The sequence below is a fragment of the Ciona intestinalis genome, unplaced genomic scaffold, assembly GCF_000224145.3.
Source record: "Ciona intestinalis unplaced genomic scaffold, KH HT000601.1, whole genome shotgun sequence".
Taxonomy (NCBI): Eukaryota; Metazoa; Chordata; class Ascidiacea; order Phlebobranchia; family Cionidae; genus Ciona; species Ciona intestinalis.
Genome location: NW_004190922.1, coordinates 1 through 5,896, shown reverse-complemented (window position 1 = coordinate 5,896; position 5,896 = coordinate 1). Strand labels below are relative to the sequence as shown.

General features: G+C 32.9%; 1 long non-coding RNA gene across 1 annotated transcript; it reads right to left on the bottom strand.

Annotated features, from left to right (window-relative positions):
* Positions 1 to 3,061: 3,061 nt before the first annotated feature.
* LOC113475486 lies at positions 3,062 to 4,101 on the bottom strand. Its single transcript, XR_003397232.1, has 2 exons — positions 3,984 to 4,101; positions 3,062 to 3,939 (listed from the first exon to the last, which is right to left on the bottom strand). It is a non-coding gene; the product is annotated as an uncharacterized LOC113475486 (long non-coding RNA).
* Between the last annotated feature and the right edge of the window lie 1,795 nt (positions 4,102 to 5,896).

The window sequence follows — 5,896 nt, the reverse complement described above, 5'->3', positions numbered from 1 at the left end:
TAATGTTAACTTTTCTTCATTTTTTTACTCCATAAAACTGACAGCGCCATTTTTTTGCGGAAGGGTCGAAAACCCCCTAATTTGTCTTCATTGTTAGTAAAATTAAAACTGAAACTGGTGGCAATCAACTAATAATTAAAAAAAACGCATGGTGTCGCCACTGACCTATTAAATAAAAAAGGAATAAAGGTTTCAATTTTCTAATTAATTAAAGTTGTTGTATTTTAAAGCTAAAAAATAAAGTTTAGATTGTTTTAATAGTTAGTATAATTAAAACTGCAAGTAGTGTCTAGAAACTAATTACTTCTTAAAAACCGCATGATGTCAACCACTATTAAAAAACTTTTTGGTGTCATTCTGTCCTAATTTTTTAATTTCTATCTTATTGTAATATTATTTTGACATATAGGCCATAAAGGTATATCACCCAATTCAGGTACCAAACGTATGGTTTTGCTATAAACTTGTAGTATTTTAAAGCTAAAAAATAAAGTTCAGATTTAACTAACCAATGGTGAGTCATTTTTGTTGTGACAGTTTGTATTAATTGTTAGCAATATTAAAACTGCAACTGGTGTCTGAAACTAAATAGTTAGCAACCGCATGGTGTCTCATCACTGACCTAATGACCATTTGTCTTAATTGTTAGCAATATTAAAACTGCAACTGGTGCCTGAAATTAAATAGTTAGCAACCGCATGGTGTCCTCACTAAAACTGCAACTGGTGTCTGAAACTAAATAGTTAGCAACCGCATGGTGTCTCATCACTGACCTAATGACCATTTGTCTTAATTGTTAGCAATATTAAAACTGCAACTGGTGCCTGAAATTAAATAGTTAGCAACCGCATGGTGTCCTCACTTACCTAATAAATACGAAAGGTGTAAACTTTTTTAATTTTCCAATTAGTAAAACTACTAGTCTTTTAAAGTTAAAAATAAACTTTAAATTTGTCTAAAAACTTTAAATTTGTCTAACTAACGATGACTCTATTTTTCCTTTGACGGTTTGTGTTAATTGTTAGTAAAATTAAAACTGGAACTGGTGTCTAAGAATTAATTACTTAACAATCGCATGGGTTCGCCACTGACTTAATAAATAAAAAGAAAAAAAAGTTTTTAATGTTCTAATTATTTAAACTTGTATTACTTTAAAGCGAAAAAATACAATTTAGATTTAACTAACTAACGGTCTGTCTATTTTTGTTGTGACAATTTCTACTTGTTAGAAATTTCAAAACTGCAACTGGTTTCTGAAACTATTTAGTTAGCAACCGCAAGGTGTCATCGTTGCTAAGAAATACTAACTGCATATAAGTGGAACACGTGAGACTGTTAATTGATTTATATTGTGGCCTTTAATTATTGCGTCATTGTACACGCTCCAGTAATCGTCACGCTATTTGGTTGTGCTGTGTGTGGTTAATCGTGACCGTGACTTTCAGCCACGTGAATGTGGGTTTGGATGTCGAACTGTGGTCAGATTACTTGTGATATCATAACGTACGCACGCGAGTACAAAACTGTTACAATATTAAATGTTTAATAATTGGTCAGATTACTTGTGATATCATAACGTACGCACGCGAGTACAAAACTGTTACAATATTAAATGTTTAATAATTCTTGGTTTGTTCTTGGGTATTAAACTTTTAGGAATTTACAGTTGTAAAGTACAACGGAATTACAGGTTGGTGTCATGGTGTCTTAATTTTTTAATTTGTATCTTGTTGTAATATTATTTTGACATATAGGCCACATAGGTATATCACCCAATTTAGGTACCAAACGTATGGTGTCGCTATGGCAATGCCAAATTAAACGGTTGGTTACAAACTGAGTGTAGTATATGTTTCACAATTTTTTAATTGTTAATAAAATTAAACTGCAACTGGTGTCTAGAAAATAATTATTAGCAACCGCATGGTGTCGTCACCACTGACCTAAAATACATAAGGTGTAAAGTTCTTAATTTTCTAATTATTATAACTAATAGTTTTTTAAAGCTAAAAAATAAATATTAGATTTAACTAACTAACGGTTTGTCTATTTTTGTTGTGACAATTTGTATTAATTGTTAGAAATATTAAAACTGCAACTGGTTGTTTCTGAAACTAATTAGTTAGCAACCGCATGGTGCCATCACTGAGCTAAGAAATAGTAAAGAAGAAAATGTTCAATTTTCCAATGGTTAAAACTATTAGTTTTTTTAAAGCTAAGAATAATAAAGTCAGATATAACAAACTAACGGGGTTTCTATTTATGTTTTGACAATTTTTTAAATAAAATCAAAACTGCAACTGGTGTCTAGAAACTAATTAGTAAGCAACCTCATGGTGTCACCACTTATCTAATAAATACAAAGGTGTAAAGGTTTTAATTTTCCAATTAGTAAAACTACTAGTCTTTTAAAGTTGAAAAATAAAGTTTAAATTTATCTAACTAACGATGACTCTATTTTTGTTTTGACTGTTTGTATTAATGATTAGTAAAATTAAAAACTGCAACTGGTGTCTAGAAACTAGTTATACATTTATTAAAACAGTTGCAAAGATTTTATGCATTAATATTTACAGAATGTCCTCTTCGTCCAAAAAAAGGGAAAACAGTGGAAATATCAACTACTTCCAGCAATCCCCCAAAGATTTTCTCAGACCCTGCAACTGGTGTCTAGAAACTAATTAGTAAGCAACCTCATGATGTCACCACTTATCTAATAAATACAAAGGTGTAAAGGTTTTAATTTTCCAATTAGTAAAACTACTAGTCTTTTAAAGTTGAAAAATAAAGTTTAAATTTATCTAACTAACGATGACTCTATTTTTGTTTTGACTGTTTGTATTAATGATTAGTAAAATTAAAAACTGCAACTGGTGTCTAGAAACTAGTTATACATTTATTAAAACAGTTGCAAAGATTTTATGCATTAATATTTACAGAATGTCCTCTTCGTCCAAAAAAAGGGAAAACAGTGGAAATATCAACTACTTCCAGCAATCCCCCAAAGATTTTCTCAGACCTTACTGGTGTGGCTACACTACCAAGAACAGCAACTGACGAAGATTTTAAAATGAAATTAAAAAATTTTACATGCGAGTGGCTTACTCATCCTGGGATTGCTCTTAGTAAACTTACTGAGACAACAACAAAGAACTGGAAAATAATTTCAAACGACCTTTCAGATATCTCGTTCGAACTTTTTTTTACAGAATTTGGCGAAATCCTAAAACGTTACGATCAAACATATGGATAAAATTGAAAAGGAAACTGATGTTAAACAAACGGCAAAAGAAATCAAAATTCTGCTAAGTTCTCTGAAGAAAAAGGGTGAACTCTACGACAGCTAAATTGATTCTTTTATACATAAGGAGCATCAATGTTTTCAATGGGTCTGCATTTAAAGGCAGCAAAATATGTTTCAACTCATATAGACCATGTTTCCGAACAATGCTTTAAGAGAAACAATCTTACTTCATTTTTAGAAAATCCTTCCTTAGCAACATATGCTGAAGCAGCAGCAAAGAATATTATGCACAAATCTACTGTTAATGAATCTGAGAAAAGTCCAGTGAAAACATTAAAAGACTTAATCGCAGAACGTAGAAAACGAAAATTAGACATTGAATTAGATGACTGTTTGCCTTCCACATCAAAAAAACGAATGTGAATGCAATATTATTTTGATTTCTGCAATTTAGCCAATGGATTGGAATTGTACAGTAGCAGTGTTGTTGTTCAGTTTTTTTTTGTACAGTTTGTGCTTGTGTATGCTTTTATGTTTAATTATACTATTGTGTTAAAGGTATGTATTTATGTTAAATTATACTAATATTTTTCAGAGATTTATCTAGTAGCATTAATTATTACTGAAATATTTCTGAAAAATTCAGCAATTACGCAGTTATTTCGTCCAGATTACTTAAAGGTAAAATAACATTTCTATGTTTAACAACTGGTGAACGAATTTCTCTTTTGGGTCTTACCAATAGTATCTGTCAATTTGAATATGAATCCAAACTTCTGCTGCATCGTTTCTGATCCCCAGGTATATTCAGTTTTAAAAATTTTCTTTTGAAGCTTTAATGTTACCATTTTTAGATGGAACAAAAACGTAGCGCTGCTGCCAAAGAGAAACAGGACCGTTTGACGCGTCGTGAAACAGCCAAAGTTACATTTTTTAATTCCCAACTTGTTTCCGAATTGTCTTACATCTCAGTTGGTACAATTAAGCGAAAGCAAGTTTCTGGTCATTTAAAACATTGGATTGAAAAATTGGCTTGGACTAGGTGCCTTCTTTGCTTCTCTGTTTATGTTGTCAAACATTAAAACCCAATTTCACAAAGAGGTCAGTTGCTACAAGCCATGTCTGCAGCAATTGTACCAGAGGAAATTACAGTGCTCCAAATGTTTCATTGTGGCCTGATTACTTGAAAGGATTAACACAGAAAGAACATCGTCTTCTTTTCCCTTTCAACATTGACTGCAGACCATATTGCAGAAAACAACACGGATATCGAATCAAAACTGGGGGTTTAAGAATCACCAAAAAAGCAACAAATGTAGAACAAGCAATAACCAGTGTGAATAATGATCAATCACAAAAAAATTGCATTAAGCTTACGAATTTCTCGTAAATTGCAGGGAAAGTTCTTACAAAAAATATGTCGAATTTGCAGAAAGTATGCCATCAGATCAAACCTTGCAATTTTTTGATGTGTTTCAAGAACAAAGAATTGAATGTGCGTTATGGCCACTATTATATTCATTCAACAGTTTATGTAAAACATTTATTGAAGGCGGAACAAGACACCTCAGTGCTAAACATTCATTCTTAACAAAGGTGACATCGCCAATTTTGGATTACAGTTACAACTTTGAATTACTGCAGTTTTATTTCGATCGATGGATTTTCAAAACTGTAACAGGAGCCATTAATTCTGGCAGAATTTATGGGTGTTCTCCAACGCGCATTAGATGGAAAACCATTTTCGCCAGCATACTGGAAGTGGCAACATTCTTTTCTAGTAAACACTGTACACCAATTTGGACCACCTGAACTGTTTTGATAAACCCTTACGAATGGGGACATTTCCCCAAAACGAACACTTGGAACAATTATTGGAGTACTTGGGAAAAAAACCCTTTGAATCATTCAAGTCTCCAAGCACTGCACATTGGGGGTCCTACTAAAACACGCCCGGCGGGGCCCGGTGGAAAAAAACATACTAAAACACGCCCGGTGCGGGTCCCGGTGAGGACCCGGTGTTACGAGTCATACTAAAACAGGCCCGGTGAGTATTTCTTGAAAGGGGAGCTTTTCCTATGCAAGAGCCACCAAAATGCGTGTGTGAAACAGAACTTGTGAAAAAAATGGAAGATATTGTCTGTCTTCAAAGCATAAAGATGGCAATTTTCGGAGATAGAAATTACATTCTTGCTCCGCACGTTATCGCTGAAACAAAATGTGCATAGGAAATAAAACATGACGATAGAAAATGGACACGTAATTCGCAAGTCCTTTAATTATCGCTCTGCTAAAACGGAAACAAACGTGGGATCGCGCTACTGAGGGTTTGTCCGAATACGTAAAAGCCTAACACGCTCACTAAAAGACACATCATGTCTAATATTTACATTTTTCGTTTTAAAAGTTACATTGTTCGTGTTTTAAGTTTTTAATAATAAAACTTCGATCAAGTATAAGTGTATGTATAGTACTGTAGCCTAAGGTAGGACACTTATAGCACATATAGTAGGTTGGGGTAAGATGGGACAACTTTTCATTCCGTTTCTCGTCCCATTTGGTAGTAAGCAAAGAACATTCAAAGAATTATAAAACTATATTCTTACGACTCCCATAGAACGTTGTTAATTGTTTAAAACACGAACAGAAAAT